Below are 14,045 nucleotides of genomic sequence, written 5' to 3'. Positions count from 1 at the left end.
CATCCTATCTGAATTTTAGTATTACTGGCCCAAATGTTCACACCTAGATGCCTAAAGTTTATGCCTAAATCCCTATCTAGACATCTACATAAGTGGGTTAATTTTTAGAAGTACTGATCCTCACTCACTCTCAATACCTCTGCAAATGAGGCCATTTGTTTCCATGTTTCTAAATATGGACCTAGGAACTTAACTTTAGACACCTGGATTTGAAAATCTGGGGCCTAGGTTTGAAAATTCCGGCCACTATGATGTGTGAACAGCACAATCCAAAATGGAATGGTTTGCAAGCTACAGTCAGGGCCGCCCAGAGGATTCAGGGGGCCTGGGGTCTTCGGCGGTGGGGGGCCCCCGCCGCCGAATTGCTGCCAAAGACCTGGCACTTCGGCGGTGAGTCCTGGGGTGGAAGGACCCCCCGCTGCGGGTCTTTGGGGAACTTCAGCAGCGGGTCTCGGAGTGGAAGGACCCCCCCGCCGCCGAAGACCTGGAGCGGAAGAAGCTCTGAGGGCCCAGGCCCCGCGGGAGTTTTCCAGAGCCCCTGGAGTGAGTGAAAGATTCCGCTCCAGGGGCCCCAAAAAACTCTCGTGGGTGCCCCTGTGGGGCCCAGGGCCTGGGGCAAATTGCCCCACTTGCCCCCCCGCCCCCGGTGGCCCTGGCTATAGTTCACTCTAGCCTCATTCGATGAGCCTATCATTTTATCTGTCTATTGACAGAGTATCTATAACTATCCTTTCCTCACCCTTTGAGCACAGTGCAGCTCTCTTTCTTGGTACCTTCAGTGCCAGTAGTCACTCAGCTCGGTACCAGTCATGTTTATGGACTCAGGTCTGCCGACAGCCACCTGGATAGTGTGGCAAGCACCAGAACTCGACCACAAATCCCAGTGGAAGGGTTTGGCTCACCACCTCCTAACCCTCCCCCTCTTTCTGGAGTACAAAGAGTCACAAAGAGTCTTATCAGTCATCACTACAGTTGCTGGTTTTTAATCCCTTCCCACACTTCCTCCCCTTCACTTTCTGCCCTGAGCACTTTGAGAAGTTTGCTATGGCCTTCGTTTTGAAGCTCAAACAGACACCCAGCTCGGGTGCTGCTTTGAGAACTCTGGCACCTTATTCCTGCCTGAACCATGAGCAAACCTCCTTGTTACACTGATAACACCTAGCTGAACAGTTCAGTGTGCAAACGTACGTCATGATCGAGGGTGACATTGTCAAAAGCACCTAAGTGCCATAGGAGTAGGGTTGCTTGAAACATGTTTATTAAATGTTGAGTTTTTGACTAAATGTCATGTGTGTGTGTGTGTGTGTGTGTGTAATGTATCTGAGTTCTATGACAAATTTTGACTTTTAATCAAAAAAATTCAAACTTTTTTTCTTTTTAGTTTTGAACATTTTTTTTTTCAGTTTTTCAATACAAAGTTAACATTTTCTTTGTGAAATTTTGACTTTTTCCATCCTTCATTTTTGCTGAAATTTTCTGTGGAAAAAACTCCAAACTTTTTTTCATCCAGCTCTACTTAGGCACCTATGGCCAGATTTTCAAAGGTATTTAGGTGCCTACTGAAACAAATAGGAGTTAGGCACCAAAATACCTTTAAAAAACTGACCTCTCTTTCCCAGTCACTTCAAACTGGACTTCAACTCCATTGAAAAATTTACCCTGAGATTCATTTCCAGCCTCAGCTGTTGCCTCCTGTCTCCGAGGTCTTTCCTCCCTACCTCCTTCAACTGCTCTTTTGCAGCTGGATCATGTATTAGCCTGTGTAAAAAGGAAGGCGTTAGCCCCTATAGAAAGTAACTTATGGAAGAACTTAATGCACACAGAGGCAAGCAGGAATATTTTCCATATATGTAGCTGGTTATGTAGCTAAAGCTGAAATACACAATAAAAAAGATATCTATCTATCTAGCTATCTAGATTATAGCTATAGATATAGGTATATATATAGATAGATAAAGATAGATATAGATAGATATGGATATAGATTATATAGATATAGATATATAAAGAGTTTAATGAAATTTAGTGCAATCTTTGGATTTTGGCCTTAGTGGTTTAGAGCTGTCTCTCCCTCCCTATCCCTTCATTCAAGTCTACCAATGAAGACAAAGGTGCTCCATCTATATCAGAATACCCTGGTTTGGGTGATGTCAGGTAGTGACACTCACCCTTTAAGAGGGAAGAAGCCAATGCATCTATGACTGTCCACTTGACCCCAGTTGGGCTTAAGAGAGGGCACCTGGCACCTAGAAGGAAAGAGAGACAGAGCGAGTCAGAGCCAGAAAGGAGTCGGACACAGGAGGTGTGGGTGAGACCTGAGTTTGGAAGGTCAGCAGGAATGGGGAGCTACTGGAGAGGAGCAAACTGCTGGTGGGAATTGACCAAAGCTGGGGACCTGATGAGCAGAAGGTTTGGGCAGTGGCCTCTAGGAAAATCTAACTTGGTCAGGAGAAGCCGAGCCTAGAAGCAAGGAAGTTGCTGCGAGAGGGTGGATTCCCTGAACAGGGATAGGAAACACAGGCAGGGGGTCTGGGAGTGGAACGCTTACAAGGGAGAACCCCTCTGGGTGAAGACCTGAGCGAAGCACCGTGGGAAGACTGGTCACTCATGTATGGGGGTCTGGAAACTGGGGCCCTGAATCAGAGGAAAAGGAACCGAGAACAAAGTCCTGCTAGAGACTCTTGAGTAGGTGACTTGAGGTGATGTCCGAGGAGAGGGGAATGGAAAAACCACTGTATCTTTATACGCTTACTGCAGGAACTGGAGAATGGTTTTACAACAAGACTTTTTGGGAACTATGGCACTGGTATAGATGAATACATTGTGCCTGTGAGGCAGGGCTCACTGTAGCAGACACTGAGAGACTATGTTCCTTTCATGGGCAAATGGAAGGGGAAACTGAGGCAAGCACACCTGTCTTGCCACAGTTTGCTACTTCAGGGACCTCCAGGTGAGTCAATTCTAGCACAGGGAAAAGACTCTACTGGATGCTAGTCTGCATACTGTTATCAGAGAGCTGCCTTCATAGAATATCAGGGTTGGAAGGGACCTCAAGAGGTCATCTAGTTCAACCTGCTGCTCAAAGCAGGACCAATCCCCAGACAGATTTTTGCTCCAGATCCCTAAATGGCCCCCTCAATGATTAAACTCACAACTCTGGGTTTAGCAGGCCAGTGCTCAAACCACTGAACTATCCCTCCCCACTGTGCAATATGTGACTCAAGCAGTAGGGTGACCAGATGTCCCGATTTTTGGGTCCTTTTCTTATATAGGCTCCTATTACCCCCCCCACACCATCCCGATTTTTGTCACTTGCTGTCTGGTCACTCTACTCAAGCAGCAGCAAAAATTCAGCATCCTACAGAGCCCAGACTTACACCTGTACACAGGGCCGGCTTTAGGAAGTGCGGGGCCCAATTCGAACAGTTTTGACGGGGCCCTGGCAGGGATGACTTAAAGAAACAAAAAAACAAAAAAACACACGTAAAAAAAAAAAAAACACGTGGGGCTTGTACTCACCAGGCGGTGCTCCGAGTCTTCGGCGGCACTTCGGCAGTGGGTCCTTCACTCGCTCCAGGTCTTTGGCGGCACTGAAGGACCTGCCGTCAAAGACCCAGAGCAAGCGAAGGACCTGCCGAAGTGCTGAAGACCCAAAGTGCTGCCAGGTGAGTAAAAATTTAAAAAGGTACCTCTAGCCAGGGAAGGGATTCGCACTAGGCGCGGAGCCCGATTCGGGGGAATTGGTGGAATAGGCCTAAAGCCGGCCCTGCCTGTACAGGGAGAACTGAGAGCATTTGGAAAGGCTGCCTTGTATTAGTTAACGTTAGTACTGTGGTAGTGCCTAAAGGCCCCATTATGCTGGGTGTTGTATGAACAGATAACACATCCCAGTCCCTGACTCGAAGAGTGTCGCATCAAAGCTTTTGGCTGTCACGCTGCCATGGCCTTTCCTCATACTGCCCCCATCGCCAAGCTCTTAAGATGCTTTTCTCTTATCTGGTGGCTCCTCCCAACACAGCACACTTTTAATACAGCTTTAAACTCTCTCACTCACTCCTGGGTAGTGAGAGATCTCCTCCTTGAGCATGATTTGACACCAGTTCTACTGTATTATTTTTTTCCCCATAGAAAAATGTCAAGTCCTGTCATCCTCAGTTAGCAAGAGTTTCATGTGGTGAATTCTCCAGATTTAAAAAAAAAATAACAAAGTGTTTGTTTTTTTAAAATACAACCTGGACTGACTGACAGTTAATATTCATATTATGGTAGGCCCCAGAGGTCTGGGTGTGGCCCCTTTATGCTAGACCATGAACAAACACAGAGGCAAACATGATCCTTGTCCCGAAGAATTTACAGTCTCAGTAGATAAGCAACCAAGAAAGATGTAGCCGATAGACAGAATTAAATATGTACAATACTGTTTCCATTTTATATGTGCGTGTAAGTGGTTGGATAGATACTCATCCTTGAGGAGATTCGCAAAAGTGCCTAAAGGATTTAGGAGCACATGCCTGGTTGATTTTTGATTGGGCCTGTGCTTCTAAATCACTTAGGCTAAATATATTAATGTAACTACAATCAGGGAGATTTTCAAAAGTGCCTTTCTCCCACTTCCTAGCAATTACAAAAAAATCCCCTGAAAGACAATACACATATTATATACTGTCATCATCTTATAATCATCAATTTATTTTAATTTCTGAGCAAGTTTTACAGGCAGAATGCAATCTGAGCACTTTAAAGCATCTCGCTGGGAATATCTTATCATATTTATTAAAGTGTCCCCTGTAAAACCAGGCTTTTATCGGGTAAATTATAGGGACTGTCATCCATTTGGCAGCTTCACAACTTCTGATCATATATTTCTACACTCAGCGTTGGCAGGAAGAATTTAGAAATATTATGTAAGATTATGCTTAAGCCAGCTGGTGGTTGATGGAACAGGCTGGGCACGCATTCAGGTAAAAGGAAGTGTACCCAAGTTAAAGAAAGCATTGAGAATGCTAAAAATATCACAATGAACACACAGATCTGCATTTACTTGCCACTTCCCAGCCACACATAGAACAAAAGCTGATAGACTACGTGACATACATAGAATCTACTTCAGCCTTTGCTTACATACAGAACTCTAAACTGGCTATGGGAAAACCTTTAGTATTGAAGCTAAAATGTCCTCTACAACTCATACTAGCGTTGACTAGATCCTTTATACCTGAACCCACAGACTTATGCACTCTATCATCTTTCCCCATCAAATTGCTTTCTCTAGCCATCTACTGAAGCCTTCCTGCTACTCGACCTTGTAGAAAGACATAGTCTAGAATTTCCATCCTCTTCGCTCCATGAGATTGTATCAGAATTCTGATTCTTTCTTTGTGATTTCATTCCTGGTCTTTCATATGAATGTACTTGGTTCGATTTCCTTTTGAAACCACAGAACTTATTGTCTAGAACAGTAGCATTTCCACTTGATTATCAGTTTGCTAAATAAAATGTGACATTTGGCTTCTGTGCTACACATTAGGGAAAACTGTTAGATTCACATTTTTCCTACATGAACTTAAATGCCCTTTAATTACAAGTGACAGAAATACAACAAAGGGTGCTGTGACCGAAACATCTATATACAGATGCAGTGTAAATTAATCAAAGTATATAACCTGAAGCAATTCAGCCCTTACAAATAAACATTTAGTAGGGAGTTATAGATAACTAATTGTTGCATTATAATGGGAAGTTTAACCTTATAACCCTAAATTCTGGGATACGCTGAATTTCAGTGTCATTTCATTTCTCATGACTAGATTGGTAAGGAATAATCCCATTTAAGTGCAGCTGCTGTTTTGTGGAAGACTAATAAAAACATTCTATTCCTAGACAATTCAGCAGATAGGTATTATTTTCTGTATCGCTTTTATTAAAGAACATCTGAATAAATATAGGATCACTGTTTCCTCTAAATTCATCTGCTTTGATAGATTAGTTTCCACCTGAAATGACAGACTTTTAGAAGTAACATGCTAGTGATATCCACAGCAACCAATTGGAATGTAAGAAATTGAGATTTATAACTGCAGGTGGAGAAACAGCAGCAGCAGAAGGACTGCAAGGAACAGAGATTTTATTTTCATGCTAATTTTCTTATTAATAAAGAATGAGAGAAGAAAAAAAATACAGAAATCTATAATTTATAAAAGAAATGTTTCTAAACAGAATGTTTTTCAAAGTTTTCCTAAAGGTATCAGCCACTCTTTAATGGCTAATACCTCCAGATTTAGGTAACTGATGAGTACATACAGTGGCATGTATTTTTAATACCCATGACTTAAGAATTTAAGAATTGATCTCTCTTATCATGTCAATGTGCTTGAATATAATTTGCTGAGACAGACACTGAAACATGCTTGATTTCAAACACTGCTTTGAAGACTCTAGCTAGGATTAAGCAAAAACAAAAAATGCCAGCATTGGTACACTTTTCTACATGATATCAAAGATGCTTAAAGAAGCAACTTTTAAAGGACTTTGAATTCTTCTGGGCCAATTCTGCCATCCTTACTCATAATACTGGGTAGTATTTTACTCCATACGTAGCCGCACTGAAATCAGTGGGGCTTTTTGCAAAATAAGGTGGGCCGTGATGTCTCAGTGTATGGCGTTTGTATGTTTTATTAACATTTACCATAACTTGGGAAAATTATCTGTTTGATACCAGCTTTTCCATAGCAACCACTAAAATAAAACTGTTCTACAAACTGCTTCTTCTTGCACATTGTTCTCTTGGCTTAATTTGATGCGTGCCTTTTGTCATATCTTGGCAGCATTAGCATGTGGCTGTTGCTTCATGTTGTGTGCCATCCAACTAGGTACTTATGTGACCTTCGCCCCTGAAGTGTCTGAGTGCTGCACAATCACTAGTGCCCTGTGAGGCAGCAAGGGATTGCCTCATTTTTCAAATACGGAGCTGAGGTACAGGTAGATGAAGTGGCTGTGGAAAATGAAACATGAAAAAAAGCCAGTGTTCAGGACTCTAATAGAAGGCAGTTTTCTGCTGAATCACTGGCCAGTTTTTATAGTCCTCTTCTGTGTCTTTGATGGTCTGGATTAAAATTCTTATTTGCTAGGCTTTGGCTGTCCGATTCTTTGGCCAGTATGCTGAATCGGGCCCATTTGCTGTATTACTCTCCATCCCATAACAGTTCAGGATTATGCAGAACATAAGATTTATTTTCTTTCCTTTTTTTAACTTCCTATCACTCCTGGTTGAGAAGAAAGCCTTCCAGCTCTGCCACGAAGTGGTGTTCATGATCCTGAATCATTTCAGCTGAGTGTTAACTCTGAAAACTAATGACTGCAATATAAATATCAGCAGTATTAATAATTGAATTGCTGGTCATATGAACAGATATATTCCCTCAACCAAAGACTGTATTCATAGCTGTAGCAGTGGCATTCATAAGAAGTAGAGGAGGCTTTTCCCTTTAAGGGTAGTATGATGAGTAGAACTGGGGAAAGATGGTCATGTGTCAGGAAGAGACCTAGTTTGATTTGACACCAGTGCTCAGGAATGCAAGCTTGAGCCAGGCTGCTAACACCCAAACATTAGAGCCCCCACATGTAACATTGAGCTCTCAGTGTACTTAACAAAGTTCTGTTTCTGCCTGCCTGATGCATCAATTATTGCTAATGAAACATTAGGCACAGCACTTAGCACCAGCCTGATTATTTTGCATTGGTTTGAAAAAGTACTTGAATTTTAAATGTCAAACCTCCCTTAATTTTGCATACGTGCCACTGTGGGGGGCTGCCTCATTTAGCTGCTGCCTTCAATGGCAGACGACAGAGGCAGGTTTCTTCTGGGCTCTCTAATGATGGCTCTCCCCAGCACAAGATAATCATGGCAGCACCCAGTGAGATGAACCTTGGAGCTCCAGTCCAATGCACTGAGCAGAACAATGAGACAGCAGAATTAGACATCTCTCAAAAGGCTCCTTGTATCTCCCGTGAGACAAGAAAGGACTTCTTGGTGATCTGCAGTGTCAGGATTCACCGTGTCTTTGGTGAATAATTACTGTTCCGTTGCTTGTTGTGAACTACAAGCTCTTTGATTGGACATAGGTCCCATGGTGTATTTCTGGTCCTTGAATGAATGAGCTCAACTCTTTAGTTGGGTTGTTAAGTGTGACTATTTAATGTTATGAAATTCACTTGTAGTGACTATCCTGCAGGCAATTAAAATGGGCTTGTTTTGGCAAACAATCCATCAGGTAAAACTCAGAGATCGGAAAAAATCCCCACACACAGCATGCAAACACTGTCCAAGGAAGTGTCAGTGAACATGAGGGGGACTGCTTGGCAGTATTTGCACAGCTGTATTCAAAACAAACATCTGATTAACGTTTCCTTTCTACTACACACACTGGCGTCAGTGAGCCTAATCCAGTTATGCTTTCCCTACGTGTGGGGTGCAGCATAGGACACATACGTGGGCTAAACTCTGTAGTTACTTCTCCTGCTGAGATGCTAAATATAGGCTAACTGTCATGGCTGCCGGGCTAGCTGTATCTCTGTCCCCTTTCTGGTTTCATGTCTTGGGCCTCTTGCTCTTACCCGCTGTGGGGGGGAATCTTATGTTCAATCCACTCGTAAGCTGGGACCCACGTATATTACTCAAGAATATCACCTGTGTACCATCCTACCATCCAAACGAGTTTGGGGGCCCTGCATTTCTTCACTCCGGAGACCAGGGAGGGAGGGAGCAAGACTCAGAGCCTCAAAGATGTTTAGGCACCTAACGCCCATGGGAAGTTAGGCACCTAAGCACATTTGAGGATCTTCTCACAACAGCCTTCTTAAAACAAAGTATTTGTATTTTGCAAAGCATTAGAAAAAAGGGATTTTAAAACAACAAAAAGCCGACACACACATTTAGTCTCAGCTAAACTCAGGCTTCACTATAAGCTAAGTTAGATAGGCGTTCATCGTAGATTGCAGGCATAGACAGGGCTGGCCTTACCATGAGGCGAACTGAGGCGGCCGCCTCAGGTGCCAGACTGTGGGGGGGCACCACTAGGACCCAGAGTGTAGAAAATTGTGTCTGCTGATGGTGCATATGTATTCTCTCTGCTCTAGATGCACAGAGATGGTGGAGTGCTGTGCTGGAGGAAGAAGGGCACAAGAGACATAACAGGCAGGCAGGAGAAAAGGTGAGAGAGAATAAAAGAAAGCAGCAGGAGCTGCTTGTATAGAGAGGAGGAGGAGCCTCTTATGTACCTCTTCAGCACCCCCAGGAGCCTGGACTGATTCACACCAGCTTGTCAGGGAACTTCCTGTTTCCTGCTGCTTCCCTGAACCCACTTGCGGAGAACAGACAGTCAAATGAAGCTGACATGCATCCGACGAAGTGGGTATTCACCCACGAAAGCTCATGCTCCAAAACGTCTGTTAGTCTATAAGGTGCCACAAGACTCTTTGCTGCTTCAACTGAAGTAGTAGGAGCCAGTTAGGCCCTTAAGACGCTGATATCTTCCCTCACTCAGGCCCTGCTACCAGCCTGCTTATTTGTCCCCTTCAATTGTGTTGTGTATTTGGTTGTCATGGTTTTTGTTGCTATGGCAACTGAGTTAGATTATTAGGGGATAGCCCAGCCGATTTCGGCCGTTTGGGTGAGCTCTGTGTCTGTAAATAAAATGGTAGTTTTGTTAGCTGTCTGCTGTCTGGCCTCAAGTGATTTCTTCCTAAACCGGCTGCCCCCAAGGATATAACAAGTGGCGACGAGGGTGGGATTCCGGTGCTGCTCCAGTAACAGAAGGAAGTAGAAGTCAAGGTAAAGAACAAACAAACAAAAAACCTGCTTGTTTGCACTGACTGTGAAAGTGAAACTAAAAATCATGGCTACTCTGACCAGGCCACTGGAACCTTTTGATGAGAATACAGAGCAGTGGCATGTGTATACTGAGCGTTTTGAGCTTTTTGTTATTGCAAATGACATTACAGAAGTGAAGAAGGTGCCAATATTCTTAAGTGTTGTAGGGGCTAAAACCTACTCCCTGCTACGCAGCTTACTACACCCTGTTAAGCCTGAGACTAAATCTTACAGTGACATTGTGGAAATCCTGGGGTCCCATTTTTCCCCAAAACCACTGGTAATTGCTGAAAGATATAGGTTCCACAAAAGAGACCAAAAGGAAGATGAAACAGTTGTACAATTTGTAGCAATTTTAAAAAAGCTAGCAGAACACTGTGAATTTAAGGAGATGTTAAATGATGCCCTGTGTGACAGGTTAGTGTGTGGCCTCTACAGTGAAGCTATACAGAAGCGCCTACTGATAGAGGCTCAGCTTACATTAAAGAAGGCTGTTGATATTGCTGTCTCTATGGAACTGGCTACAAGGGAGGTGCAATACATCGGTGCATCCCCTAGGGTGCAAAAAGTGTCACAAGAACCGACCTACAAAACTGTACAGAGTCAAGAATGTTACCGCTGTGGTAAGCCGGGTCACCAGGCATCAGAATGCTGGTGTAAGGACCTGGTGTGTCGACACTGTGGCAAAAAAGGGACACATTGAGTGTGCCTGTAAACAAAAGAAAAAGAGGCCTGTGGTCCGGCCGACAAAAAGAGGAACCCTGCATACCCTAGAGCAGACCCAGGATGATCAAGGTGACACCTCATCACAAGAGGAAGTGCCACTGCATGTTTTGTCTTTGGCAGTGGGCTCACATGAATACTGGGTAACCCCGTTGTTGGATGGCAAGCCTATACGCATGGAACTGGACACCGGTGCAGCCGTCTCGCTGGTCTCCGAGACTGTGTATAAAGAAAAACTACAGCATCTTCCGCTTAAGGCAACAAAAACTGTTCTGAAGACGTATACGGGAGAAGCTGTGCCCATGTTGGGCATTATTGATGTTAAGGTGGAACTCAATGGACAGGCTGCTAAATTGCCACTGTTTGTGGTGAGAGGTAACTACCCAGCCTTAATGGGTAGGTCTTGGCTTGGGAAAATTCAGCTGAACTGGGCAGAAGTGCACCGGATGACTAAAGAAGAAACCAGTCTAACCCCTATACTAAGGAAACATGCTGCTGTTTTTGGAGATGATTTGGGAAGTATGAAGGGAATCACTGTGACATTGAACATTAAACCTGACAGTCCACCAAAACATCTGACAGCCCGAACTGTGCCATATGCCATCAGGACAAAAGTTGAAGCAGACCTGGAGCGCCTGGTCACCAATGGAGTCCTAATACCAGTTACCCATAGCTCATGGGCCACTCCTATCGTTCCAATAGTGAAGAAAGATGGCTCTCTCCGGATTTGCGGTGATTTTAAAGTCACTGTCAACCCAGTGTTGTGTGCAGAGCAATACCCGCTTCCCCGCATCGATGACCTCTTCGCAGGCCTGGCTGGGGGACAAAAGTTCAGTAAGATTGATCTGAGTCAAGCATATTTACAGATGCACATCGATGAAAAGTCCCAAGAGCTGTTGACTATTGTGACTCATAAGGGGCTTTATCGATACTGTCGCCTACCCTTCGGAATAACGTCTGCTCCCGCCCTGTTCCAGAGGGCTATGGACCAGATCTTGTGTGGGTTGTCATGAATTCAGTGCTATCTGGATGATATCCTGGTCACTGGAAGAAATGAAGAGGATCACTTAAAGAATTTAGAGGCTACCCTACAAAGACTGGAAGAGTATGGCCTACGAGTTCGCAAAGACAAGTGTGAATTCTTCAAGCCCTCTGTTGAATATTTGGGACACATCATTGATTCTGCTGGTCTTCATAAGGCCCCTGCAAAAGTTAAAGCTATTGTGGAGGCTCCCCCACCTCGATATGTAAGCCAGCTGCACTCGTTTCTAGGACTCCTGAACTATCATGGAAAGTTCATCTCACAGTTAGCCACACTGCTAAAACCACTTCATGAGCTCCTTGGGCAGAACAAGGCCTGGAAGCGGACTGAAGCCTGTGATGTTGCATTTAACAAAGCTAAGGATGCATTGCTAAATTCTGAAGTTCTAAGGCACTTTGATCCATCATTACCCCTGCAATTCGCCTGCGATGCCTCCCCTTATGGAGTGGGAGCAGTCGTGTCACATATTATGCCTTCGGGAGAAGAGAGACCTATTGCTTTTGCTTTACGCACTCTAAGCAAAGCAGAAACTAACTATGCCCATATCAAACGTGAGGCCTTAGGAATTGTTTTTGGAATTCGGAAGTACCTGTTTGGGCGAAAGTTTACTCTTCTCACAGACCATCGACCTCTGACATCAATTTTTGGACCCTACACAGGCATTCCCCCATTAGCTGCTAGTCGTATGCAACGTTGGGCATTGTTACTTTCAGCATACACATATGAAATCAAATATCGGAAATCCACTCTGCACGGCAATGCAGATGGCCTCTCAAGATTGCCTTTGCCGGTCAAACATCAAGATAGTGCCCAAAAGGAAATCTTCTACTTTGAACAGGTAGAGAATACACCCATCACTGCTACTCAGATAAAGAAGGCAACTCGCGTTGACCCAGTATTGTCCCAAGTTATGGACCTGGTGATGCATGGAAAATCTCAACAAACCTCTCCGGTCTCACCCGACCTTGTTACCTACATGTCCAGGAGGATGGAGTTATCGGTCCAATCTGGTTGTTTGTTGTGGGGGAGACGTGTCATTATTCCACCACCATTGAGATCACAGATGTTAGAAGAGCTACATTCCGGTCACTGTGGAATAGTGCGCATGAAGGAAATTGCACGAAGCTATTTTTGGTGGCCTGGATTGGACAGTGCTATTGAAGAGAAGGCAAAAGCTTGTATGTCATGTCAGGGTGTGAGGAATGCACCCCAGTGGGCACCCCTACACCCATGGGACTGGCCTGAAAACCCATGGCAACGTATTCACGTTGACTTCGCTGGCCCCCTTGAAGGAAGCATGTTCTTGGTGGCAGTAGATGCCCATTCTAAATGGCCAGAAGTCTCTATAATGCAGTCCACTACTGCAGAGAGTACTATCCAAAAACTACGAGGACTCTTTAGTCGTTTTGGTCTGCCAGAACAACTTGTGAGCGACAACGGACCGCAGTTCGTCTCTCAGGAGTTTCAAAATTTTATGAAGGAAAATGGGATACACCACATCACGTCAGCACCATATCATCCGTCCAGCAACGGATTAGCTGAAAGATTTGTGCAGACAATGAAACACGCTTTGAAATCAGCAAGGGGACAACACTCCATTCAAAAGCGTCTGGATACCTTCTTACTTTCCTACAGAAACACAACTCATGCTACGACCCAGGCATCCCCGGCCTTTCTAATGATGGGACGACAGCTGCGCACTTGCTTTGATCTGCTGAAACCTTCTGAACCCTGACAAATTGTGCAAAATCAGCAGCAATATCAAGTCATCAGACGGGCACCCAGAGCAAAAGACCGAACCCTTAGCCCGGGACAGCCAGTTTTGGCTCGGAATTATACTTCCAGAGCTAAATGGGTCCCTGCCACAATCATCACTCAAACACGACCTGTTTCCTACACAGTCCAGACTGCAGAGAATCTTACCTGGCGGCGACATGTAGATCAGCTGTTGCCAGGTCATGCCAGTCCTCAGGATGCATCTGCAGTTGAGGGGTCTGACTTCACCTCTTGTGGTGAGACACCGAATCACGAATCACCTCTTCCTGACTGTTCTCCTCCATTACTGCCGGCGGCAGAGATGCCCCTTTGCCCAGCACGAGCTGATACCACCTCCTCACCTGTTCGTGCTGTGGACCCTGAGCCCATGGTACTTTCGGGTGCAACAACACCAGAAGTTCGCCGTAATCCACCTAGAGAAAGAAGGCCTCCTCATCGGCTGGATCTTTAGCTAGGGCGAACCCATGATTATGGGGCAAAATAATCCCCAGGGTTTAGCCGGGAATGGAGGCAGTCTACCCTCCTTCTCTAGTCTAGTGTGTGTTTTATTTAGGGGATGTTCTTATTAGGGGGGGAGGAATATGTTGTGTATTTGGTTGTCAGGTTTTTGTTGCTATGGCAACTTAGTTAGATTAT

At 44.6% G+C, this 14,045-nt stretch overlaps 1 pseudogene; it reads left to right on the top strand.

The window, feature by feature from the left end:
* The first annotated feature begins 11,226 nt into the window (after positions 1 to 11,226).
* LOC123371257 lies at positions 11,227 to 11,904 on the top strand (annotated as a pseudogene).
* Positions 11,905 to 14,045: the final 2,141 nt, after the last annotated feature.

Source organism: Mauremys mutica, chromosome 5 (genome assembly GCF_020497125.1).
Source record: "Mauremys mutica isolate MM-2020 ecotype Southern chromosome 5, ASM2049712v1, whole genome shotgun sequence".
NCBI classification, from domain to species: Eukaryota; Metazoa; Chordata; order Testudines; family Geoemydidae; genus Mauremys; species Mauremys mutica.
The sequence above is the reverse complement of the archived record's forward strand: the minus strand, read 5'-3'. Positions and strand labels throughout refer to the sequence as shown.